The sequence below is a fragment of the Phascolarctos cinereus genome, unplaced genomic scaffold (genome assembly GCF_003287225.1).
Source record: "Phascolarctos cinereus isolate Bilbo 61053 unplaced genomic scaffold, phaCin_HiC Scaffold_726;HRSCAF=1367, whole genome shotgun sequence".
NCBI lineage: Eukaryota > Metazoa > Chordata > Mammalia > Diprotodontia > Phascolarctidae > Phascolarctos > Phascolarctos cinereus.
This window is the reverse complement of record NW_027556098.1, coordinates 34041072-34068870: the sequence shown is the minus strand read 5'-3', so window position 1 is coordinate 34068870 and position 27799 is coordinate 34041072. Positions and strand designations below refer to the sequence as shown.

The 27799-nt window shown below is 39.1% G+C and overlaps 1 protein-coding gene across 11 annotated transcripts in view; it reads left to right on the top strand.

Moving 5' to 3' along the window:
- The first annotated feature begins 8793 nt into the window (after window positions 1–8793).
- INPP4A (inositol polyphosphate-4-phosphatase type I A) overlaps window positions 8794–27799 on the top strand; it is a 206810-nt gene continuing 187804 nt past the window's right edge. For 4 of the 11 annotated variants that reach the window (XM_020992800.2, XM_020992806.2, XM_020992804.2 and 1 more), the window contains exon 1: window positions 8794–9009. The gene's annotated coding sequence lies outside the window, so the exon portion shown is untranslated. The remainder of the gene's footprint in view (window positions 9010–27799) is intronic. The other 7 variants (XM_020992807.2, XM_020992805.2, XM_020992801.2 and 4 more) reach the window with 3 other exon arrangements.

Below are 27799 nucleotides of genomic sequence, written 5' to 3'. Positions count from 1 at the left end.
GTAACTTGCCCAGCGTCACACAGTAGGTATCTGCTACTGGATTTGAACCAGACCTGCAGACCTTGGCAGTAGGTAGGGGTGAAAATTGAAACAGGCTGAACTTCTTCAGGAGCAGATAAGGGTTTTTTTCTGCCTTTTTTTTTTAACTTCAACTGAAGCATAATATATCCTGCTCCAGCCTTTTACCTTTACCCTGTGTATGTCCCTCTTTCAAATGTGTTTCCTGTAAACAACGTATTGTAGAACTGTGGTTTTTAATACATTCTGCTATCTGCTTCCATTTTATGGGAGAGTTCATCCCATTCACATTCAGTTATGATTACTATCTGTCTTTCTCTCCATCCTTTTTCCCCCCGTTTATGTTTTTGTTTCTCCTTTTTCCTTTTCTCTCCTCACTAATGTTTTGCTTTTGACCACGGCCTCCCTCAGTCCTGTCTCCTTTCTATTAGCCCTCTCCCTTTTCTTCCCCTTTACTCTTACTACTTCTTCCCTCTTTCTATCCTCCCTCCCTTTTATTTCCCCTTTTCCCTCTTACTGCCTATAAGGCAAGTTAGATTTCTATATCTGATTATCTTATTCCCTTCTTACGGATAGGTTTTTAGCAGTTCACTTTCCAACTAAAAGTAACTGGAGACAGACTGACAATGGTTGGTTGCCACGGGTCACGTGACAAATGGAAAGTGAGCAGTGCCAATCTACCTGCCAAGTTACATGACAGGCGCAGTAGTAACTAGTAGAAGGTTGGTGAAGCAGGGCATGGACAAAGCCCTCTTACAGCTTTGTTTTCTTCTATATTCTCTACATTTTTAGCTGGCCACCTGAAATCCTTTGGCAGGGCACCAGTGACCCAAGGACCATATGTTCTGCAGGCCTGATTTGAACTCTTTTTGACTTCAGGCTCAGCACTCTATGCACTGTGGCACCACCTAGCTGCCCAGACAAGTGGTTAATACCTGGCATTTCCTATCACAGGAATATTGTGAAGATAAAATAACCAATTTCACAAAGGGAAGATTTTCACTCCCAGCCTTCTTAAAGGTGCATTTTCATTCGCTTTTAATTACATGGCAGTCATGAATGTGGTATTTTGTTCTTTTTTTAATAGTAGTGAGTCACTGCTTTAGGAGATAGATAGCTGGATTTAAAACCAAGAAGGCCTTGGTTCAAATCCCATCTTGTGCACTGTCTTTGTTGCTCTAAATGGCCAGTCACATAACATCTCAGTGCTCTTAGAAACTCTTAAACATGGTAAGCTGCGGAGAACTGGCCTACTTACGTTGGTAAAGGGACTTTGCTCACCTGAGGGGAAATTCTAAACTATCCAGTCCCTTTTTCAACAATGAGATTTTGTTATAAGGCTTTTCTTAACTAGTTGTGTTGATATGTGGAGTTACATCTGAAAGAGTAATATCCTTAACTCTAATGTTTGAGACATTCTCTGATAGATATGGTATCTCTAATAAAGTCCCAAAGATAGAGACACCTCTCAGTTGTCCTTGGTAGTTTATCTTCTTATTTGGAAACCTTATCAGTTTTTATTATTAGGTTGGTTTCTACTTGCCAGCAATTCGATTCGACAACCTTTTATTAACTTCTTACTATATACTTGTTAAGTATGCATAGGTAACATTGTTGGCCACATCCTGGATACACTTTTCCCCAAGTTTTCTTGGCCTTCCCTCACTTCTCTTCCTACCTGTCTGACTTTTTTTTTTGTGGACTAGGTAAAAGGGGCGGTTCTTTGCCTCATGTCTTACCTAGCCTTAATCACTGAATGGGTGTTGCCTCTTTCAAACTGAGCCCTCTCTCACTTAAATCCAATTCACTTGTGATGATGGCATCGCCTTCCCAATGTCATGGTCTCTGAGAACAAAGAACTAACAAGAGCCTATCTGTTTCTTAGTTTATGTCCATTCTAGGATCATTAACTGTGGGTTAACCTATGTCTGTATCCTGAGCCCTCTTCCCTTTTCTTTCTATACTCTTACTTGGTGATCTCATCTCTGCCCATATGCTCAATTACTGTCCCTTTGCCAATGAATGACTCATATCTATATCTACTTATATGTCTATATACAGCCCTGTTTTCTCTCCTGAGCTTCAGTCTTGCATAATTAACTGCCTGTTGTATATTTTGAACTGGTGTCTTTTTTTTTATGGGCTATCATCTTTTTTTTTTTGATCTGTAACTTTTTAAAAAATTTATTCATTTTTAGTTTTCAACATTCACTTCCATAAGCTTTTGAGTTTTTTGTTTTCTTTTTTCTTTTTTTAAAAATTAATTTATTTTAATTTATCAACAATCACTTCCATATGCTTTTGAGTTTAAAATTTTTCCCCCTTCCTCTCCACCTCCCTCCCCAAGACAGGGCACAATCTGATATGGGCTCTGCGTATACATTTCTGTTAAACATATTTTCACATTATTCATGTTGTAAAGAAGAATTAGAACCAATAGGAGGAACCACAAGAAAGAAGAAACAAAATAAAACATAAGAAAAAAAGAGAAAATAGTATTCTTTAATCTTCATTCAAACTCCATAGTTCTTTCTCTGGATGTTGATGGCATTTTCCATCATGAGGCTTTTGGAGATGTTTTAGATCCTTGCACTGCTGAGAAGATGGCTGTTACTGTGTACTGTGTTCTCCTGGTTCTGCTCACTTCACTCAGCATCAGTCTATACAAGTCTTTCCAGGTTTTTCTGCAATCTGCTCATCCTTTCTTATAGCACAATAGTATTCCATTACATTCATATACCACAACTTGTTCAGCCATTCCGCAATGGATGGGCATCCTCTCAATTTCCAATTCTTTGCCACCACAAAAAGAGCTGCTATAAATATTTTTTGTGCATGTGGATCATTTTCCCATTTTTATGATCTCTTTGGGATACAGTCCTAGAAGTGCTATTGCTGGGTTTCAAAGGGTATGCAGAATTTTATAGCCCTTTGCGCATAATTCCAAATTGCTCTCCAAAATGGTTGGATCACTTCACAACTCCATCAACAATGCATTGGTGTTCCAATTTTCCCACATCTTCTCCAACATTTATCATTTTCCTATTTTGTCATGTTAGTCAATCTAGTTGTTTTGATGTGCATTTCTGTAATCAATAGTGATTTAGAGCATTTTTTCCATATGACTATAGATAGCTTTATTTTCTTCATCTAAAAACTACCTTTCATATCCTTTGGCCATTTATCAGTTGGGGAATGCTTATCAATTTGACTTAGTTCTCTATATATTTTAGAAGAACTGGTGTCTTTTAAACCTACTTACAAAATAAAACCAATCTTTATCCTCAAAGTCACACTTCTGAATTTCTCTATTGTTGAGGATTCTGTCAGTCACCCATATTCTATACCTAGGTGTGCCATTCAACTTTTTGCTCATATTCAACACATCTGATCAGTTTCTTAATCTTGTTTCCTTGCATATGATATCTCTCCTATAGGTCCCCTTACATATTCACCACCCTAGTTCAGGCCCTCACTGCCTCTGCACTGGGCTTATTATTATTATTGCAATAGCCTTTTAATTGGTTTCCCTGCCTAAAATGCCTCTCCTCTCTAATCCATTCTCTATTTAGCTGCCAAAATAATTTTCTTAAAGGGTAGGTCTGACCCTGTCACCACCCCTATTCAAAAAATGTGAGCAGTTCCCTATTACTTCTAAGAGCAAATAAAAGCTGCTGTTTAGCATTTAAAGCTTTTTATGCCCTGGTCTGTTTCTGTCTCTCTATGTTTCTTCCACATTACTCCCCTGGATGCATTCATATTTGCTGTTTCTCACATGAGATGCTCCATGACCTGAATCCTTACTGTTCCACTGGCTGGCCTTCCTGCCTGGAATGTTCTTACTCCTTACCTCTGCCTCTTAGAATCACTGGCTTCCTTCAAGATTCAGTTTGGATGCCACCTTCTGTAGGAGACCTGTCAGACTTTACCCTAGCAGCTAGTTCTTTCCCGTAATGTTACCTCGTATCTACTTTGTATCTTAAGTAAGCCTGTTGATTTACTTGTCTTGCTCTTTAGAATGTAAGTTCCTTGAGGGACTATTTTTGTTTTTTCCATATATCTTGAATGGACTTTTGAGTATGTATGGCTAGAAAGGTGATTGTTAAATGAAGAAAGGCAAAAATTGGGTCTCTGCCCTCAGAGTTCACTGTTTTAATGGAGGAGACAAAATGTAAATAACTGTGTAAATACAAGATATGTACACAGAGTAAATGGGAGGTATTCCCAGAAGGAAGATACTAGCGGTAGGGAAGGGAATGCAGCATGCTACACTGTGTGTTCTTTGACTCTATCTCATTTGAGTCTCTCAACAGCCCTGTGAGGGAGGTGCTATGATTATCCTCATTTTACAGTTGGGGTAACTGAGGCAAATAGAGGTTAAGTGACTTGCCCAGGGTCACAGCTAGTAAATGAAGCTGAATTTGAACTTAGGTCTTCTTGGTTTCAGAGCCAGAGCTCTCTCCACTAATTGCCTTTCTGGTGGGGAAGGGGGGAGAGAAAAGCCTCTTGCAGAAGGTGGAATATATGCTTTTATACTCAGTCTTAAAGGAAGCCAGGAGGTACTTGGATCTCTTGATCAAAGAGTATGAACATTTTAGTCACTTTTTTAAAGAGCACAATTTCGAATTCTTTCCTGAATGGTAAACCCAGTTCACTACAGTGAGAGCTGTCTTGTTTTTTCTGTTTGTATCCCTAGCATTTAGTGCAATGTGGGGCACATAACAAACACTTGAATGCTTTTTTAGTCATTATGTCATGTAAAAATAAGACACTAATGGAATTATGTACATATATGTGTATTTTAATCCTATTCTTATCTAAAGTACACATGGAATGAATTCAACCTTTCCCCAACTGCACTGGTTGAAATTCTTTCCTGGACTAATAGAATAGTATGTTTGCGTGCCTGACTTCCTATGGCAGTTCCAACTTTAACTGTTGCCATCTTTTGTCGTATTTGCCAGTTTGCTGGTTGCAAGGTGAAACCTCAGAGTTATTTAGGTTTGCATTTATCATAATAATTTGGGGAAATCTTTCATGTTGTTAGTAGTTAGTAGTTTGCAGTTCTTTTGGAAACTGTTTATTTGTAACTTTTGACCAGGTAAGAATCAAATCCACATCTTCCTGGTTCTGAGGCTATAACTACAATGTGTTGAATCTATGTTATGACTTTTGTTAATTTTTTAGAATCTTACCATCTCACTTCCCAATAGTCTGCTCCCCAAGTCTTCCTTGTAACAAAGTACAGTTATGCAAAATAAACTGACACATTGACCATGTCAGATATAGCTATGCCTCATTCTATACATGCAGTCAGTCTGAGACCTTTCTACAAATCAGAATGAAGTCATGTTTAATCATCAGTCTTCTAGATTCAGCACTCATCATTGAATTTATCTGAATTCTGATCTTACTGCTGTCTTTTCCATTATTGTAATTATTATGTGTATTAGTCTTCGTGTTCTATTTATTTCTGTATCAGTTCAAACAAATCTTTCCAAGGTCCTTTGAATTCTTCACATTGGTAATTTGAAAGGTTCCATAAATGCTTTAATTTACTTGGTATAACTGAGAAAAAAATTATTAAGCAATTAACCTTTGTGGAGAGAAGTGTAAATGTAGTTTTCTCGATCATTTCTTGCTGCCAGTATTAACTTGTAATTTTGTCCTTATCAAGTTCTGAAACATACCTAATTTCTTTTTTTAAATTTAAAAATATTTTTTGTTTAGTATTTTATTTTTCCTTAATTACATGTAAAAACAATTTTTTAACATTTTGTTTTTAAAACTATGAGTTCCAAATTCTCAAAAAAGTATGCTTCCATCTGTATTCAGACACCGTCAGTTCTTTCTCTGGGGAAGGATAGCCATTTTCATTGTAGGTCCTTCAGAGTTCTCTTGGGTCATTGTAGTGCTGACAATAGCCGTCCAGCTGATCATCTTACAATATTGCTATTACTTTGTGCACAGTACGTGTCATTTTGCATCAGCTTCTATAAGTCTTTCCAGGTTTTTCTGAGAGCATTCTGCTTATCATTTCTTATGGCACAATAATATTCCATCACAATCACATGCCACAATTTGTTCAGCCATTCCCCAATTGATGGGCATCCCCTCAATTTCTAATTCTTTGCCACCAGGGAATAGCTGCTATAAATATTTTTGTACATACAGGTCCTTTTCCTTTCTGTTTTTTGTTTCTTTTTGCATACAGACCTAGTAGTAGTATTGCTAACTGTAAGGGTATGCATGGCTTTATAGCCCTTTGGCCATAGTTCCAAATTGCTCTACAGAATGACTGAGTCAAGTCCTACCTAATTTCTTAATGCTAAAGGGGAACAATGCAAAGATATCATAAATTCAATTATAGACATGACGTCTATTTTTTCAAACTAAATTATAAATGCTTAATTGCTTATGTACTCCATGGACCTGAACTCCTTTGGCTCAGGAACGTCCTAGTTTATGGAATAAAAAATGGTCCAGTTTAGGATTTTTAAAATAAAACATAAATATAAAACATTAAAAAAATTTGGAAGTTAGCTTACAAAAGTTTAAAAACATAAGAGTTGTTAAGTTTGACTTTTGGGATTTATATTCCAGCCAATGCCTTTATGCTTCCCAACAACTTGAGATTTAAAGTCCCAGGAGAAAATTTCTCCTGTTTACTGTATATCTTTATTTCAGTTTGTAGTGAAGCATGGAATTTAGCAGTCATCAAAAACTAGGAAAAAATTTAGAAGACCTTTTGAATAGCTTTAACTCCATGTGTTTGAGCTTTTGTTAACCTCATTTGCATTTTGGAGCAAAACATGATCAGACAGTGAGAAAAGTATCACCTGCTAACTGCTAAAAATGGACAATGCTGTTTTCCAGAAACCCAGTCCAGCATATATGCTAATGGATTCTTAATCTAATTTTTCACTAAATGAGTTACTTTAAAAAAAACCTCATTTTATTTCTAAAGATATATATGACTTCCCTAAAAGTAATATAAAATTTCATTTTTTGGGACTATTTATACAAAATTATATAGAATTTCTAAATCACTTGATTTAGAGCTGCTAAATGAAATTTAAGTGTATTGACACTTAAGGATATGAGAAATATTCAGTGATATTGCAAGTTCTTCCTCTAATCTATCCTTTCCCAAGAAAAGAGAAAATTAGTGGCAGCTAGGTGGCAAAGTGGATAGAGTACCGGCCTGGAGTTAGGAGGACCTGAGTTCAAATATGACCTCAGACTCTTATTAGCTGTGTGATCCTGGGCAAGTCACTTAACCCCAATTGTCAAAGAAAAAGGTTTTTTTTGTTTACACTTTGAGTATTTTGCCCTTCCTAATTTCTCATCTTAATCTCCATTGCTGAAATATTTCCAAAATAAATGAAAGTACACATTAATTACCTCTTTAGAATGTGAACTCTTTGTGGGCAGGGACTCTTTTTTGCCTTTTGTTGTGGTTTTATATCCCTAAACATTAAACACTATTGGGCAGAGAGTGAGCACTTAATGCTTGTTGACTGCATTTATTAAGGGTTCAACTATTTAGTTTTAATTAAATATCCAAATAATCTAGTTTATCTAGTATTCACAGTTTGAAGTGGGGGAAAATATTTAGCTTCTTTCTACAGGAGTTCTTAATCTGGGGTTCGTGAGCTTGTTTTTAAAATGTCTTAATAACTATGTCCATATAAATGATTTCCTTTGTAACTATATTTTATTTTATACATTTAAAAACATTCTGAGAAGTGGTCTTTAGGTGTCACTTGACTGCTAAAGAAATCCATGACACATAAAGTTAAGAATCCTTGCTCTATCCTATTCCCAATCTAAACCCTACCCTTGTCCCAGCACCACTTTTTGGGAAGACATTAACTCATATTGGGATTATAGTGGTTCAGAAGTGGGGGAACCGAATTAAAGCTACCCAAAAGGAAAAAACCAAATGATCTCTTGTCCCACGTTCTGCAAACAAAAGCATTCCTAATCTGAAACGTGATTAAGTCTGACAGAGTTACTCTAGGGGTGTAAATTTTGAAGTCTTCATTATCTGTCCTAGAACAAATGTAATAGTATCCCAATAGAATTAACTCAGGTTTTAGAATTAGCCCCTTTTGCCTCCAGCATAGGGAGGAAGGTTCATTGAGAAAGTTATTCTGACTTAGTTGATTTGACATCGTAATCAGTTTATAACAATATTCCAGTTACACAGGCCGCTGTTGGGTTAAAAAAAAAAGTGAATCCCCTCCAGAGGCTGGAAGCAGAGGAACACTAGTGGCCGGTTTAGGTGGTTTTCTTTTAAAGAGCGTCTCAGAACCTCTACTTTTACAGATAGGTAGACTGAGGCCAGGGGATCTCGCTGAATACAGGTAGAGGTGAAAGTAGTAGTTATGGCATCTGGTAAGTCATAGCTTCCTTCTTAGGCTTCAGGGGTCAAGCTGCTAGGGGTGGTGGGCAGCCACGCGGAGCCCCCTTTCTCAAAGTAGCAGGTGGATAGAGAAGGAGGGTGGTAGACAGTGCGCTTCAGCTCCCGCTGTGAGCATGCGTCAAGGGACGGGGCGGGCTGACCGGGGGCGGGTCCAGGCCGTACCCCCTTTAGCCTGGCGCGCCTGGGGATTGGCCAAGACGGGGAGGAGGCGGGCAGAGAAGGACTTGCAGCCTCGCTTTGCTCCTGCAGCAGCCAGCCGCGCGGGGGAAGCGGCGCGGGTTCGCTCTGGGGAGCGCATTTGCTGCCAGGCTGCTGAGGAGGGAGGAGGACGAGGAGGAGGAGGAGGAGGAGGAGGAGGAGGGGCCGGAGCCTATGACTTCACAACCAGGCAGCCCTAGAGCAGGCGGCGCCGAGACTGCAGGTTCTTCAGTCTGCAAGGAGCTGCCACAGCGGCGGAGACGGCGGTGTTTCCTCCCGGAGCCTGCCACACGGGGAGCTCGCTGGAGAGCCCGGCGGCGCGGGCTGCTAGAGGCTGGGTCCCGGGACCCCGCGGCGTGGTTCAGGTGCGGGGCTGCGGCGCCAGGACGGGATGGAGGAAGGGGAAGGGTCGTGAGAGGGGGAGGGTCGGCGGCAGCCGGGGGTGCGGGGAAGAGGAGAACAGCTGGGGAAGGAGGAGGAGGAGGAGGACGCAGCTGCTCTGTCTCCACCAAGAGACGGGGTGGAGCCGGGAAAGGATGGAGGGGGTGGGAATGTGGGCGACCCACGCGAGCCCCGCTGAGGCGGACCCCCGGGGATTAGGGTGGAGATGGAAGCAGCCGGGGGAAGCAGCCCAGCTGTTGTCATGGAAATGATGCAGCTTCCTCTCCAGGTTGCAAGAGCTTAAATGGAAATAAATAGATCAGTCCTGGGTCTCACCTCTCCCTCCTTCCTCCTTCCCCCCAGATGCAGATTTCTGTCGGTGACTTTTGGTCGGAGGGGCGGAGGGAGAAGCCAGGGGCGTGTTTGGGGAAGGAGGAGGAAGAGGAGCCGAAGGAGGCTGGCCAGTTTCCCCTTTTGAGGAGATGGATTTTGACTGTCAAAGAGAGCACTCAGGATGCAGGATGTGGAGCCTGCAGCCCTGACCTATTTTGTTTATATGGATTCCAGGGCCTGGGTTGCTGCACCTGATTTATGTATATCACTGAGGACGAGGTTTAGTAAACACCAGCATAAAAAGTCTTCTCTGTGAGAGGAGAGTGTGTGTAACGGAATAAAAATAAACGTGGGTTTCTGTTAAATTTGGATGTAATCTTCCTGTGCTCGGATTCTCCTCCTCATTTTCCCAGAAAAAACCTTTATGTATGCAGTGAAGACATGGAGAAAGTTGTGTTCTCTGTCCCTTAAAAATAAACATTGAATGTGTAGCTATGGAACAAGGCTTCTTGGCTTCTTAACCTTTTGTGTATCACGGAGGCACAAAGTCTTTGGCAGTCTTCTGAAGCCTAGTGACACCTAAAATAACGTTTTTAGATGCATAAAATACAATACATAAGATTGCAAAGGAAGTCAATTACATTAAAATGTTAAAAATTCTCAGTTAAGAACCCCTGCTATAGAAGCTGCTCAAAATGTACGAGGATATTTGTTCCTTTCTGGGTGAAAAAGGGCTTTGGAAAAAAAGAATTATTAATGAGTTCATGCTCGGTTCCCCTTTTTCTTATTGTGTATTGATTTGTTTTTTTTTTAAACTGAGCTTCTGAATGGTGGAAAAAAAATCACTAAAACATTTCTTAGGAAAAGAAGTAGAGAAAGCTCTCTTTTTTTTTTGGCTTGGGTTCAAATGTGTATGGAGGGTTGGTGTTAGACTGCTTTTATATTAGGAATGGTGATTTACCTTGAATGTCACTTGTTAATTATAGCATTTGAACAATATTATTTTGGGGGATGAAGGTCCAGGAACCAGGGCAATTAGGGAATGAGAGTGAGCTAATACATAACGTGGCATTCACTGATTCAAGCAAACTGTTCAGTGACCATCTATAAAAATGGTTAAAGCTTTTTGATATATGAGCCAGGTTAAAAAATAAAATTTTTCCTGGAAACAAGACCAATTTTTCTTTGATTTAAACTAGGCTTTCCCTTTAACCACAATTTAGTTTTAGGCATAGGGTCTTTTGTTTTTTGAAGGGTTTTTTCCTCCCCTGAGCTAGTTGTTACTCAAGATGTTCGTTGACTGCTTTGAGGAAGGGTTAATTGGACATAGGGGAGAGAACTCTGGTGAGAGTGGAGGATATTCTTGGTCAATTACAGGGTTCATCTATAACATGAATCCACAATTGGGGAAATGATCGTGAATATAAGAAAGTAGCAGTGGCATATTAACATGTATTTCTATACATGTCCTACCATAAAAAGGGTCATTGCTTATGGAGTACTTACTAGTTGGAAGGCCAGAACGAAGAAGTTTAAGTTTTGCCTCTGATTATCCTGTCTTAACCTCTCAGCTGGTAAAGTTGTCTTTCTAAGGCTATAAATTGCTGACTATGAGTTTCATGATTGTAGGGAATTTTCATACTGGGAGTTCCTCTTAGCTACCAGGGAGAAAACTATAAACATCTCCTCCAGAAATTCTCATAGACTTTGTAAGCAACATGTGAAAGCTCCAGAAATAATTTGGGCCAAAAATGGGATTGTCACTTTATAGGTTCTACCTTGGTTTGTGGGGTAGACTAATGTAAACATAAAAGTAAAGAAAATCCATTTGTGTTTACCTCAAATATAAAGTAAAAATTACTCAGGTATTAATGTTTTGGCACTTGGCTTAATACTAATTTATAAAATTATTTATCTTTTTATTTGTAGGTTCTATCTTCCCAACTAGATAAAACTCCCTTGGAGTTTCATCATCTTTATCATCTAACTTTTTGGACCTCTGTAATCTAGTGTAATACACACAATAGGTGCTAAATAAATTTTTGTTGCTGATTATTGCCTCTTTTGGAGCTAGTATCTGTGTGTTTTAATTCACTTTATCACAGAACTTTAATATGGTAGGGTAGGTCTTGCCAGGAGTCTTTTCAGCTATACACACAGAGATGGGAATTGTCATTTGTATTTTCATTTATTAAGAACAATAATGTGTACTGTATTATTGGGAGCAGTAGAACACTATATTGTATTTATTCCTTTACCCTGCCCCCCCTTCACCTTATCCCATTACTGTTGTGGCTTTATAGTGTTACTGTGTATGTGGAGAGAGAACAAACTCCCTGATACCATTCTCTTAGCTGACTTTTACATTCTCATGGGAGTTTTATTGTGGCTTATCCCATTTGGAGCACTGACTTGGAGTCAGCAAGAACTGAGTTTGAATCCTGCTCTACACACTTAATAGCTGTATATCCAGAGCTAGTAATTTTATTTCTGTTTCAGTTTTCTTGTCTGTAAAATGGAGATAATAATAGTACCAGTTTCAGAGTTGTGAGGATCATGTGAGGTTAACATAAAGCACTTTGCAAACCTTGAAGCACTTTATAAATGCTAGCTAATTTATTTATTCTGTGCAGTTATTTGATTCCTACAGATTAGGAATACATCTCCAGGTGTTTATGACTTAGTAAGAGAGTCACAGAATCTCAGAGTTAGAAGGGGCCTGGGAAGTTATCCAGTTCTGTCCCTTCCCAGGTGCATGGGTCTCTTATGATATTCCCACTGTGTAGTCATTCAATCTTTGCTTAAAAAGTGATGGAGGACCTGCTGTTTTTTTGAGGCAGCTCATTCTGTTTTTGTAGAGCAAAACAAAATCTGCTTCTCAGTAATTAGTCTCCGTTGATCCTGGTTTTGCCTTCTAGGGTCAGACAGAATAATGCCAATATGTCTTTTTCAGTCCCTCCAATATTTCACAGAATAATAGCATTTGAATTAGAAGGAACCTCACCGGTCATCATCTAGTGTACCCCATACCTGAAAAATATCCCCCTCTGCAACATATTCAAAAAGTGGTCATCCTGGGGCAGTTAGGTGACACAGTGGATAGAGCTCCAGCCTTGGAGTCAGGAGGACCTGAGTTCAAATGCAGCCTCAGACACTTGATACTTGCTAGCTGTGTGACCCTGGGCAATCCCTGATTGCCTCACCAACAAGCAAAAAAAAAAAAAGTTAATCCAGGCTTCAAATTTTATGAAGTTTGAAGGATTCAGACCAAAAACTGCCTCTTGAAGCAGTCCATTTGGCTTTTGGTTAACTCTACTAGCTAAGTGGTGCAGTGGAAAGACTTGAGTCTTTCCAGCCTCAGATGTTAGCTGTATGACACTTGGTGGGTTACTTAACTTCTGTTTGCCTCAGTTTCCTCATCTGTAAAATGAGCTGGAGAAGGAAATGGCAAATCACTCTAGTATCTTTGCCAAGAAGACCCCAAGTGTGCTCATGAAGAGTTGGATGTGACTGGACCAACTGAACAACAACTATTGTTGGGAGCTTTCCCCAAACCTCAGATCTGAATTTACTTCTCTGTAACAATATTCCTTTTTTCCCTACTCCCTCCCAGGAATAATCTCTCTAGGGAAAGACATTGTATTTTTCTGGAAATAGCACTGCCACTCAATACTTGTGTGATCTTGGGCAAGTTATTAGGATATTTCAGACCTTTGTTTCCTTAGCTTTAAAATAAGGGGGTTGACAGGCCATGTGTAAAATGAGGGAATTGGACCAGATGACCTCCAAGTTGCCTTCCAACTCCATAAGTCTCTGATCCTGGTTCTGCTCTGTGAGGCTTAAATAGACTAATCCCTCTTCCATGTGGGTCACCTTCAGATACTTGACCCTCATGTATCTCCTTTCCTCCAAGCTAAATATCCCCAGTTCCTTCAACCAATTCTATTTCCTGACATTGAGGCCTTTACCCATCCTGGTTGCTCTACTCTGGACCTGTTTTAATTTTCTAAAATGTGACATCCAGACCTGAACTTAGTATTCTAGATGGGATCTGTCTATCATTTCTTTATTTCTGGATGCTATGCCTCTCTTCATTATGCATTTTATTATAAAATAAATACTTTATTGTGAAATAAATATGAATTGGCTACAGCGTAGAAGTATTGAGGAATATCAAAGAACCTTTCAATAAAAGATGTCTTCAAGGGTTTGTGTAATAAGAAAAGAAGATGGGAAGAACAAGGTATGACAGGGACAGCTAGAGTGTTCTCTTGATACCCTTGCAATGTTAGGAGAAATTAAGTGTTCCAGTATGTCCAGAGGGCATGGACAAGGGACACAAAGGATGGGCAGGCATGAATGGGTTATGATCCGTATCATTGAAAGAATTTGGATTGTGAAATCATAGATTAATTTGAATACTAAGTTTTTTTCTTACTACAACCTTGGGAGACAAGTAGTGCAAATATTGTCTCCATTTTACAGATGAGTAAAGTGAAAGACTTACCCAAAGTCACATAGCTAGTAAGTGGCAGATCCAAGACTCACATCAAGGTCTTTGTGATAATGCTCCACCAATTCTTTTATTCTCTGGCCTAAGCATTTCTTGTTCCTGTGATCAGTCCTCATATGGCATGATTTCTAAGTCTCCTTGCCATCCTAGTTAACCTTGTGGATGCCCTCCAGCTTCTTGATGTCCTTTTAAAAATGCACTACCTAGAACTGGACATTGTACTACGTTCTGACTGGGACAAAGTATAGGGGCACCATCACCTACCTCATTTTGGATGGTATTTCTATGAGTAAATTAACATTTATTAACATCTTAAATTGACATTAGTATCACCCTTCCTTGCCACTTTTTCATAAAACAAATAATTTTCTTTCATTTTCTGGACTTTACAATGAGAGTTATTCTTAATTTCTGTCTTATAACTCTGCTAGCACTATAGTCATGGTACTCCCAATTCCGCTACCACTCTAGTAAAGGCTTTCCTTACCACCTACTCATACTATTGCAGTAGTTTTATTAGCAGCCTTCTAGACAACTCTGTCCTCTCCCTACACAAAATCATCTTTCCAACTGCTTCTGAGATGATTTTATTATGCTTAGCTCTGGTTATGTCATTCATCAGCCCAGTGTACCACTCTTTTGAGACCTCTGTTCTGTTCCTCTCAGTTTTGTGTCCTCTGTCATGTTATTGCATAAAAGTGCTCTCTTGCTTCTCCAAGGCTGTGTATGCCATTGGAGCACAAGATCTGGCAAATAATAATACTCGGAAAGGACTCATGTATGATCTAGTGATAAGTTCTCTGTTGTCCTAGAATCAGCCTAGTTAATTCCAGAGAGACATATCACCAAGTTAGGTTCACGTTGATGAATTTTTTCAGCTATTGCAACACTCAATTGCCTCATACTCACTTGTAGACAGATTGTAATTTGTGTCAATTGGGAGTACACATACTAATAGGAAAAACATAATTGAAGTGGATTGTAATGGGGAGAATATGAGGAGGAGAGGAAGGCAGGTTGTTGTTATTGTGACGATATTCAGTGAGAGTCTGAAATAGTATGTGGGCAGCAGGAATGATGGAGACCGTATACAAACGGAATGATTAATAGGCAGTATTAAGTCTTTTCTATTTTTTGTGTCTTTAAGTATTTTTTAAGTCTTTGTGTCATTGGACCTTTGTCTAAATCTTAATTTAGTTAGTGGTGGATTCCTTTTGCCTAGTCTGTCCAACCCCTCAGCCACTGTAAATTGATCGTAATTCACCTTTTCCTAGGATCTAGTCTGGCTAGTCTCAGAGTCCCCTAAACACGTGCTACTCCTTCTTCCACTATCTGGACTACCTTTTATCTTCCTAACTAAATCCAGTATAAATCAGGTCTCCAGCTACTCCTCCTACCTTACAAAGCACTTAAGAACTGTATCATTCATTTTATCACTTAATCCCATCCTGCTTTGTATTTATGTTGTCAAGTCATTCCATTTTCAGTCAGTTTTTTTTTTCAGGTGTATCTGACTCTTTGTGACCCCATTTGAAGTTCTCTTGGCAAAGATACTGAAGTGGTTTCCCATTTCCTTATGTTCATTTTACAGAGGAGGAGATGAAGCAGACAGAGTTAAGTGACTTGCCCAGGGTCACATAGCTAGTCTGAGGCCAGATTTGAACTCAGGAAGATGAGTTTTTCTGACTTCAGACCTGATACTGTATCCACTGTGCCAAAAATTTAGAAGTCTTGCAGGGCAAGGATCCATCTTGGACATTTTTTTATATTTCTCTCAACATCTAACACAGTACCTGGTTAGTGTTTGACAAATCCTCATTAGAGGAATTTGGCCACTACCAAAATAGCAGAAGCTAGTATTTTCACCTTTGTTGCAATAGTGACAGTTTTTCTTTATTGGATTCATCCAACATCCTTTCTTGGAATCTTCTGTCTAGGTAGATATTTAAAGGTTCCATTCAAGAGAGGCAGTGCCTTAAATTATGTGTCCCCCTCCCCCCAACTTGTCATTACAGAATCTGCCACACTGCCTTCTTGTAAGCTGAAACACTGAAGATGAAGATTATCGAAATGCCTTATTACATTAATTCAGTGTGTCAGCGTGAATTAGTCTTTTCATATTAACCCTAGAAAAGAGCTAGGCTCCTGGGGATTGAGACAGAGACACAAATATAGGGTAGGGCAAGATAAGAGGGAAAGATTGGTAGCATGGAGTTTGTTTCAGGGAGGGCAGGCCCTTTGGGATTTGTATAGCTAGGTCATGAGACTGGGTTCTGGTTGTATGGCCTGAGGTGAGGATGGTTTGGTTTCTCTTATCAAAACAAAACATGGAATAGAGAGGCACCAAAAAAACCTCCAAGTCCCAACAACCTCGAAGTGCATCATAGTTTAATATAATATAGAACAGGACCTTCACAGGTTGATTATCTTTGGCTGATTGTATGTAGTGTTCTGTATATGTATTCTTTCAAGGTGTACAGTCACAGGTCTCTGGAAATCCTATGTGACTACTACATTGAAACAACGAAAAAATGTCTGGAAAGCATAAAGGCTTTCAGGGGCATTAAAAACACTAGTAGGAATGATGATCGTTGATCTCTAATCAGCTAGATGAGCTCATATATATATATATATATATGTGTGTGTGTGTGTGTGTATATGTATGTCATTCATATATACATATATATGACAGAAGTAAACATACTCATAGCTCAAGTTGGATTCACCTTTCATACATTTTTTTTTAGGCAATTGGAGTTAAGTGATTTGCCCAGGGTCACACAGCTAGTAAGTGTCAAGTGTTTGGTCTGAGGCTGGTTTTGAACTCAGGTCCTCCTGACTCCAAGGCTGGAGCTCTATCCACTGTGCCACCTAACCGCCTCAAGTCTTCTGTTTCTTTATCTGTAATGAGGGTACAATTACACTTCAGCTATCTGCCTTACCTTAAAGTAGTATATTGCAAGTCATTGTCAATAGATTTAGAAATAGAAGTCTTTCAAGTCCAAGCCCCTTGTGTAACTGGAGTGGCCCAAATAAGTGACTTGCCTAAGGTCACAAAGTAAGTGTCTGAGACAAAATTTGAACCTAGGTGCCCTTGATTCAACATTCATCGCCCTATCCACCAACCCACATTGCCTCATGTCATTCATAATGCACAGGCAGTATTGAGATGACTGTATTTAATGCTTGTCCTCTTTGAGTTTTTTTTTCTTGGTAGCTTCTTGATCTTTGAATATTTTTCAGAAAATACCTTCTACTTTTGGTAAATCCTTAGAGCTAGAGTACTTAGAATGATGTGCTTAGAAGTGAGAAGTAAGAGTAAAGGAGTGGGTGATAGACTTACTCAGTGACAGAGCCTTTGAGTTTCTGGCATTTAAGTAGGAGAGGTTTTGAAAGTAGAGAGAGCAGGAAGCCCATGGAAAGGTCAAAAGAGAAGGATGTGGGCCAGGGGAGGAAGAGGGAAGTAGGTGGGGCTTCTGATTTGTTTAACTTTTGAATCAGTATTTTACTTGACCCAGACAAGACTCTTATGTGGATTTTTTTTAAGGTGTAGAAGAGCTTGCTGAGATACAGGCTGAAATTTTTTTTTTATTTACACATTCTCTTCGTTTCACTGGATAGACAGCTACTTAAGAAACTGCCTATGTATGTGATCTAAATAAAGTAAAATAGCAAAGAAACTGAGTAGTTGTGGTGGAACACTTTGGAGGCTATTAAGTGAGGCAGCTATCCCTCCCCCTCAATTCTATGAGATTGTTCTTGTGATTTAGAATAATATTACCTCACATATCTGTATAACCTTTACGGTTTTCAAAGTACTTTCAAATTTAAATAACATTTTGAAGCAGTTATTTTACTGACACTTGAGAGATTGTCATTAACCAAGGGCCATAGATAAGTAACAGCACTTTAGTTAAGACTAGAACCCAAATCTTATGACTTCCAATTATTCTGTTTCTCATAGTACATGGCTTTTATCCTCACTTCATTCCTTCCGATGCACAAGTGAAGAAGGCAGCTGTCTTTTTCAATGATGAGGCTTGCAAAGGAAAAGCCAGAAATCTTTTTGAAAGTAACTCATCTCCAATTTTACATTTATCTGGTATGGATATGACTATAATCAGGACAGCTTATGAGGGACAAGCCAAGATGCTGCTAGAATTAATGGAGAGCACATTTATTTGACACCTACTTTGTGTAAGATATTGTGATTGAAATTTAAAGATAAAAATGAAAGTTTACGTGTCATGGAGCTTACTACTAGGGAAATTTAACAGTTACACAATGATAATACAAAGAAAATGGCGGTGATAGAGATCACTAATGACTAGGGAAATCAGAGAAGGCTTCACCGAAGAGGTAGCATCTGAGCTGAGCCTTATAGGAATACTAAGCTCTTAAGAGGTGAAGGATAAGGAAGTGATTTCCAAGCATGTTGGACAGCCTGTATGAATACAGGGAGTCAAGGAATGGAGTTTCAGCTTTTAGGGTTGGTAAGAATACAGTTTGTGAATGGGCGTAAAATAAAATAAGGTGATGAGGGGATGTGGGAACTAGACTAGAAGTGCCCAAAATGCCAGGATAAGGAGTTTGTATTTTGTTGTTTTTTGGTGAGGCAGTTGGGGTTAAGTGACTTGCCCAGTGTCACACAGCTAGTGAGGGTTATGTGTCTGAGGCCACATTTGAACTCAGGTCTTTCTGACTCCAGAGCCTGTGCTCTATCCACTGCGCCACCTAGCTGCCCCAGGAATTTGTATTTTATGCTTCAGATAGGTAGATAGGTGGTGGCAGTGAAGGTTTTGGGGCAGTTGATGACATTTTTTTGGCAGCTGAGTGGAGGATGAATTTGAGCACAAAAGGACTGGAACCAGTTAGGGAAACCATTTAGGAAGTTATAACAGGCAAAAGGGGATGAGAACCTTTTTTTTAGAATGGTGGCTCTGTAGAGAGAAGGGGCTGGAGGTGTGAGATACATTGTGGAGGTAAAATCAGCGACTCCAACTGATTAGATACTGAGGGTGAGGGGGTAGACAGTGTCAAGGATGACTCAGAGGATATAGTTTCAGGTGACGTGAAGGATGGTTGTACTCTCAAGAAAAATAGGGAATTTAGGAAGAGGAATCAGTTTCTGGCAAAAGATAGCATTCTATTTTGGAAATGTTGAGTTTGAGATGCCTGCCAGATATGTAGGAGGAGAGATCCTGTAGATTTTTTTTCTTTCAGATTGAGTCTCTATATCATCAGGCTTGAAAGTACAGTGGCCAAATGCCAATATTGACTGTCATGGTAACTTTTATCTGCTCTTTTTTTTGGATCTGAGGCAGTTTGCCCCTTCCTAGGCAGCCTGGTGGTCCCTCTAGTCCCCGGGGCTCTCCATATTGATACTGGATTTAGTGCAGACACTAGAAGGGTATTAGCTCTACAATGTCTCAAAAATCTTGAGGTCAAGCAATCCACCTACCAGCACTAGGGATTATAGGTGAAAGCCACCACACCTGGTATTAGGCAGTTGTGGTGTGAAACTAGATGTCTGGGGAAAAATCTGGGGTGGATATGTGGATCTGGGAGTCATTGTGTAGAAATTCTGGATAATTGACCCCATGAAAACAAATGGGATCACCAAGGCTGAGAGTATATTGATGGAAAGGCGCAGGAAGAGGTAAGGAGATAGATGTTGATGATGTAGGAAAGAAGGCTGAAAAGTGGTAGTCAGGAATATGTCACATGGTATAGTGGATGGAATACCAGACTTGGAGTCATAAAGACCTGGATTCAAATCCTGCCTCTAGTGTCACTGCATGGTTCTGGATAAGTCACTTAACCCTTTTGACCCTCAGTTTTCTCATCTGTAAAAGGGGGGCCAGATAATATCACCTACTTTATAGGGAGTGTTATCAGATTTAATTGAGTTCATGTATTTAAAGGGTTTTACTAAAGGACAATGTTAATATGAATTATTATAGAGCTTACTGAGTGCTACGTCATGTTTTGCCTTACCTCTGGCTAGATAGGTATTTTCTTCTGCTTTTTACTACTAGTTTTTTTTTTCCCCTGAACATTTGGATAAGTTACATTTAACTTCTTTGCCCTCTGTTATCCTCATTCATCTGAATAAAGTTGGTTCCTTTTTGCTATTTCTTCCTCTTCTTCCTCTTCACCTACCTGAATGTGTAGATCTGTGCTTGTGTCTCTAATTCTGTTGTATATCATTCTTTTTACTTATTTTCACCAGAAGTAGGTCATTTTAATAGTATTTAAAATATTTCCTTCTGGTTTCTTGGTATCTAGAGAAAAAAAAGTATGATTTAAAGTAAAAATTGGCAGTGACCAATCAGATGTTGTAGGTCATTCCTAAGATGGGCTAAAACAGTTTAAGCATAATAAAAACACGCCGTTTTAGACCCATGGCTTAATCAATCTCATCTCTGATAGGAGTATTGAGGGATTATTGTAAGAGGATGTGAAGAAGACCTGGAAGCTTCACCAAAAGAGGTTTTGTCCTTTATTGCTCCCTTTTTTCTATTATCACTCAAGGATTTATGGCAGCATTTTTTCTTCTTCAGGTCCCTCTGTTCAGGATCATTTTATAAAACATTTACTACCAAAGGTTCCTGTTTCGAAATTATATATTTTAAGAATCAGATTCTTCCTTCAGTTTGCATTCTCCTCTGCTCATCCCTGATCTTTCTGCTTAGTTGCTTTTCCCCACTTACTACCCAATCTGCTAAAGAGAAGAACCTTAGAAAATTCAAATATTTTGTTGGTCCTGGTTTGGATTGGAAAACATTGGGAAGTGTAGACCTGGGAATAAAGCTCTTGCTTCATAATTCTCTTCCATTTGTTCCCCTTTGTAAAGAATCAGCAGCAGCCTTTTAATCGACACCAGCTTTTTAGGATAAAAGAAAGCAGTGTGAGAAATCTAATGACATAGAGGAAGCTGCATAGATACTGTGCAGTTACGAAACCAACTCCTTGGCTTTGTCTGGATACCAGAGAAAATCTGCCTTCTCTTTTTAGTTCCATCTTGTTTCTGTCACATGAGCTAGGTCTGTGCCTTCTCCCCCAAACACTAATGAAAGAAGGGCCCTTTCTGGCTAGTCCCAGAGATACTGTTCTCTAGGGTTCAAGCCAGTCTTACTCTCCTTTAAGTCCTGAGAGCCTTTAGCAGTTTTTTGTTTCTTGTCTGTCTCCAATATCACAGTAAAGCTGAAAAGAGACCTTGGAAGAGAGACCTATCTAGCCCAGCTTCTCATTTAAAGAGAAATGAACCTCAAATTATAGAATCCCCATTTGAATCCCATGTCAGTATTTTGTTCTGCTGTAGGCAAGTTACTTTGAGATTTATTTGCAATAGAGGAGTCATTTTTTCCAGGCTTTAACATACTTGTATTACCTGTACCCTACAAGGCTGTTTGTTATGTCTGTAGTAATGCCCTTTGAAACCCTTAACAACTTTTATAAATACTTGGAGTTGTGGATATTATCAACAGACTCCTTCTTTTTCTGGTCTAGCCTTTAATTCATTTTGTTGTTTCTTGGTAGTTAGGTCATACTTGTTTCCCTAATCTTTTTATAAACCTCTCCCAAAGTCTTGAGCTCAACCTGTTTTTTAAAAAATAGCCAACATTTTACTTAGTGCTTTAAAATTTGCAGAGCACTTTACATACATTACTTCATTTGATTCTCACCATGACCTTGTGAGCTTTGTTCAAGTGTTATTATCACAACTCTACTGAGGTTGAGAGGTTAAGTGACTTTCCCACCATTAGTAAGTGTCAGAGTTAAGATTTAGGCTCACGTCTTTTGACTCCAAAGTCCAGCACTCTATCCATTATGATGCCTATTCTTTTTCCTTGCTAGTTAATTTCCAGTCTTTTACAAATTGGTGTCCACAGAACCTCTCCATTGATACATATTAGGTGTAAGATTATATAATGGTATGAGATATGACTGCATCTCTCATTACATTGGAATACTATTACCTTAAAAAAACAAAGCACCACAACTTAAGTTGTGGCCAAATTAAATTAAGTGGCCAAATGAATGAATGTTTCCCCCTTTTAAAAGTGATCATCCTCTGAGGTGATATACTACTAAGTAATAGAACTAATTTTCCAGTGTGGTTTATAAACTAGATTAAAAGAGTGTTTGCAGAGAGTAGCACCACATATGCTTTGAGTGTTGTAGTATCTTAGAGAACCTTAAGACTATTTCATTCACATTTTTGTTTTTAGCTTGGTTTTAAACTAAAAAAAAAGCTTTTTTTTTTTTAAAGACTAGGTCTCCTTATCGTGCTCAGGCTGGAAGTGCAGCAACCATTAACATGCTCAATCCCACTATTGATGGGTTTGGGGAGCATTGATCTGCTCTTATTTTCCAATCTTGGCTGGTTTGACCCTTCTTGGGCAGCCTGGTGGCCTCTTATTCCTGAGGGCTCACCATATTGGTACTGGACCAAGTGCTTAGTCTACCACATCTCAGAACTCCTGAGCTCAGGTCATCTGAGCCTCAGTATCCCTTGTAGCTGGGATCACACTGTGTGGGATGCCACTCAAATTAAAAAACACACAGAGGTATCCAAGGAGAAACAGAAAGTTAATTTATTATTATTATATCAAACCTCGAGATTTGGGTGTCCCTCTACCAGAATACTCTGATGAAAGGAGACACAGACAGAAGCAAAGGACCTGATTATATACCCTAATGGGCAAATTCCCCCCTCCCACCAACTGGCCAATATTTGGCTCACATTCTCAATGTCCATAGAAACTGAAGACAAAACAATGAACACAATATACATATCTATATTTCTTAGTTTGCTGAAGTAATACCAAAGAAGCAATTAAAGATGTGCAGTCAAGCTAGACACTGTACTGTGTAGCCAGGTCACCGTGACCGAAATATAGCAGCAGGTGCATCAACAAATACAGGGGGGGCTTCTTCAGGAGTTTCAGGCTTGGCAAACTTTAACTACTTAACAATGGCATAAGTGGGGGGTACTTGGGGTTGAATTCCCATAAATCAGGTGATTTCTAGTAAATCGAAACTTAGGCCTGTCAGGCTGCTATGCCTGCCTTGAGTCTAATACAATTTCTATTTATTCTTCTAAGAAGTTTTCACGGGACCCTCATCCCACTCAGCCTTATCCCAAACCTTTACACTGAGGAGTCTTCACTGGGACATTCCATTCAATACACACATCATTCATAGTTAGTTTTAAAGATTAGAGGTTTTTTGTTTTTCATTTTTACCAGTACTTGAAACAGGTCATATTGAATGACAGAGTTAGGACTCTTTGCATTTAGCTTTCTACAAGTAGGCCTTATCAGAAGCAGCAACTAAGCTTAAAAAAACCATCATCACTTAACTCCCTCTCCCGATGGTCCCCCCCCAATCTCTGTGGCTTTTAACTGCTGCTTTTGTATGAGCTGTCCAGACTTGTCCCTCTCAAGGGAAGTTAGTATTAGTTATACCAGAGGTTCCCAAACAGTATTTAGGGATTTACTAGTAGTTCTGGAAGCCCTTAGAATTTTTGTTTTATTTTTAGAGCTGGAAGGGTCCTGAGAGAACATCTAGTCCAACCTTTTTACTTCACAGATGAAGTAATCCAGGGCTCTGTTTCCTAAGTAGGGAAAGCTCAGTGACATGGTGCCTCTTCCCCTGACAAAAGAACCTGGACTTTTCTGTAAGTACCACTGTTATCTCCCCCTCTCTCTCCTCTTTCCTGCCTTGAGGGAGATGAGAAAACCAAACAAAAAGTCCTTATTAAGAGACTGGTTAGCCTCAGTATAATCTGTTTCCACAGGAAGCCTATCTGATCACCTCTTCTCTCCTCCTTCCCCCCCTTCTCATCCCAAATTTCTTTGAATACGTTTTGATTTTTTAAGGTAAATGCCCTCGGCACCCATAGAATATAAACTTCTTGACAATTTTTTTTGTCTTTGTAATCTCTTTTATCTAGCACAATGCATGGCATTTAGTAGGTGCTTAATAAATGCTTGCAATTGAATTTGCCAATGCTGCCATCCCTAACTGCAGATCAAAACTAGAATGGCTTTGGGAATAAGCTTAACCATCCCACCTCACCCCCAGCCCCAGTGGAAGTCGGGGTGAGGCATGCCTGAATTGGAGCATGCTCTTCTAGGAACATATGTGGGGTTGAACTGAATTCCCCTAACCAATGCCTCCATGTAACAGCAGCAGTGGGAAGGCTTTGAGCCAGGAAGGCCTACTCTGTAGTCCTTAAAAGGTTCTGTGGGGTGGAGGTGGCAGACTTTGCAGCAGGCAGGCAGAATAAACATTTTCTTTCCTGAACCAGATGAAAATATGATTTGCAAACCTGTAACAAAGTGAATAAAATACAGTAGAACATAGATAATCTTAATATATGGTTTTCTGAATCAATATGAGGCCTACAGGGATCCTTATGTACTCTTTATTGCAGGCCTTTACAACCTGAGGCTCGAAAAAAGAAGGAAACATCCTTTGTATGTAGAGGAAATCCTTTGGCATGCTGCACCTGTAAACAGGTTGTGCAGGTCTGCTTTAGGGACTCCTATTTCTGTTTGAATTTAATTCCATTTCTGTGGGGGATAAAAAGAGTACCTTATTTGCTACCACAGTTTGGGGCTGGGTGAAAGTGTTGAGTACTGTCACTCCTCTGTAGAGTTATAGGTCAATTTTCATTGACAGTAAATGATGTCACTATCGTAATTTTTCTATAAAAATATGATTTTTAAATCTTTGCAGAAAAACATTTATTTCAGGCAGAATTAGCTATCATAAACTAAATTAATGGATAGTGCAATAATTTGTCCAGTCTTTGTAGTTTGTCTTGATGAAATTTGACTAAAGTTATTTACTCCTCAAAGGTTAGATATTTGAATGATTAAAAATAGAAGCTTTTTGGTTGTGAGTTTCCACCACCCTAACCCACAAGCCTTACAGGCTGTATTTAACAAATTCTGCCAAAACAAATGTAAACCATGGTAGCTAAGAAGGATTTGATTTATTCTTTATATGCCTGATTTTCAATAGCATAAGTCAACACTGGTCAAAATGAGGTCTCTTTTTACATTGTAATCTATATCTATTTGATAGTGTACTTATACATATACGTATACATGAAGATTACATGCAAAGTCAAGTTATTCGAATTTGGGGCAACATGTGTTGCCCAACACTTTTGTATATTTAGGAGAAATAGAAATCATTTGATTTTTCAGGAATTAAAATATAAATAAATGGCTTCATAAAATAACGGTTTTGTAAAGTGAATTTTGCTTGGAATTAATCCTAATTCATCATGGTTACACAAACTCCCATTAACTCATCCCAGAGTTTGAAGTTAATTGGATTGTGTTTAAAATGACATCAGACTCAGGGAAGAGAAAAATATTTAAAAATGTAAAAGGAAACTTCATCTATTATACTGGATATTTTAGAGCTCCTAAACTGACCTGTGAATAGATGCAGCCTTATCAGATAGTGTAGGTAAGACCCCAGAAAATTTAGCAAATTGAAGATGATTTTTGTGGTCTGCTATTAAAATCTAAAATGTAGCAGGATAGAAAATGGGTATGTGTATGTGGGGATATTTTACTGTGATGGATCATTTTTCTTTTAAAGAATGTTTTTATTTTATTTGTTCTCAATTACATGTAAAAACAATTTTTAACATTCACATTTTTATAATTTTTGAGTTCCAAATTCCCTTTTCCCCACTCGAGAAGCAAGCACTTTGATATAGGTTATACATATCTAGTTCTGCAAAACATTTCCGTATTAGCCATGTTGCAAAAGAGAACACAGAGCCCCAAAACCAGGAAAATGAAAGGAAGTGAAGAAGTATGCTTTGATCTGCATTCAGACTCCATCAGTTCTTTCTTTAGAGGTGGATAGCATTTTTCCTCATAAGTCCTTAGGAACTGTCTTGGATCATTGTATTTCTGAGAACAGCTAAGTCACAGTTGATCATCATACAATATTGCTGTTACTGTATACAGTGGTCTTCTGGTTCTGCTCACTTTACTTTGCATTAGTTCATTTAAGTCTTCCCAGGTTTTTCTGAAACCATCCTGCTTATCATTTCTTATAACACTAGTATTCCATCACAACCATATACTTATAACTTGTTCAGTCATTCCCCAGTTGATGGGCAACCCTTCAATTTCCAGTTCTTTGCCTCCACAAAAACAGCTGCTATAAACATTTTTATACATACAAGACCTTTTCCCTTTTCTTTGATCTCTTTGGCATACACACCTAGTAGTGGTATTGCTGGGTCAAAGAGCACTTACAGTTTTATAGCCCTTTGGGCATAGTTCCAAATTGCCCTCCAGAATGGTTAGTTCATTTCACAACTCTGCCAACAGTGCATTAGTGTCCTAGTTTACCCACATCCCCTCCAACATTAGTAGTTTTCCTTTTCTGTCACATTAACCAATTTGATAGGTGTGAGGTGGTACCTCAGAGTTGTTTTATTTTGCATTTCTCTAGTCATTAGTGATTTAGAGCATTTTTTCATATGACTATAGATAGCTTTGATTTCTTCTGCTGCCTGTTTATGCCCTTTGACCATTTGTGTTGGATCATCTTGACCGAAAATTTAGGAGTTTGAATTTTTCTGACCTCTGTCGCTAACTTAATAATGTACAAGTCCAGGAATTGATAGGGTGGGGATCTGGACCTTGAAGGGAAAAACCCTGGACTTTGTCCCACTTGGCTAAATCTCTGGTATTCACCTGAAGCTATAATCCCATCAACTGGCTTTTTGTTATCACCAAACCCAATTCTCCCAATTCTCTATTACCCTTAACCTAGCCTAGCCCTCCATTGTTTTACCTCCCTGTGGCCCCTAGACCATTTCCCACCCTTAATCCTACCTAGACTCCTTTCTTCCTTTGCCACCCAAGCATTCTGTTCACCCCAGTTTATCAGCCATTCCCATCCAAATCCTCCATAGACCCCTCCTCCAGTCACCTCAAACTACTTGGCTACTCCTAGATCTCTCCCACAGTCTTTATGTGTGTATATATATATATATATATATATATATATATATAGTCTATCTTGTCGCTATTAAGGTGCTTAGATTTTTATAATCTAGCCAAATGCTCAGATTCTTGTAATCTAGCTAATAGCTCAGGAATGTTCAGACTCCTTAAGAGTCTGGACAATATGGTGGATGTTCTAATAAACATTTTCTCTGGCTGAAAGAAGGCTTAGGTCGAATTCTTTTGGGTAGGACCTACGTGTTGTGATTTTGGGGTCCCAGCACCCTAAACTCTTGAAGCTCAACAGAATGAAAAGATCAGTGAACTGAGTGTTAGAAGCCTTGGGTTCTAGTCCTGTCACTGTAACTGACTTGATTTGTGACTTTGTGCAAAGCTTCTCTGGGCCACTGTTTGTTTATCTGCACAATGGAAATGAGGGGCAAATCCCAGACTAGAGCTGGTGGTAGAGTTTCCCTCAGTGATACTAAACCAATAAATGTGCCCCAGAAGGACAGTGATTTTAGAGATGACTGAGAATTTACACGGACTCACCTAAGTGCCCTCTTTCAGAACCTTGCTGCAGTCACTGAATTACAGTTTAGTTACTTTTGCTTGGGGCTGAAAATGCAAAAATTTGCTTTTGCTGAAATGCAAATATTCCTGGATGGGGTAGCATAGTTAACTTTATCTGTATCTCAAGATAGCTTTTTGGGGGAGGGAGGGAGTAGGATGTGAGAATCCCAAGATACAAACCTTAAAGAGTAAGATTGAAAGGGTCCCGATCCAGTGGATAAGGAGTGCTGAAGACTCCTTTTGCTCTTACTTTAAATGTAAAGTTTTGCTAAAGATAGTATCCTTCCGAAGGACTTATTTGTTGTGAAGAGTGGCTTTTCCTTTCACTATGACTCTTGATATTGCCGTATCACTTCCTTT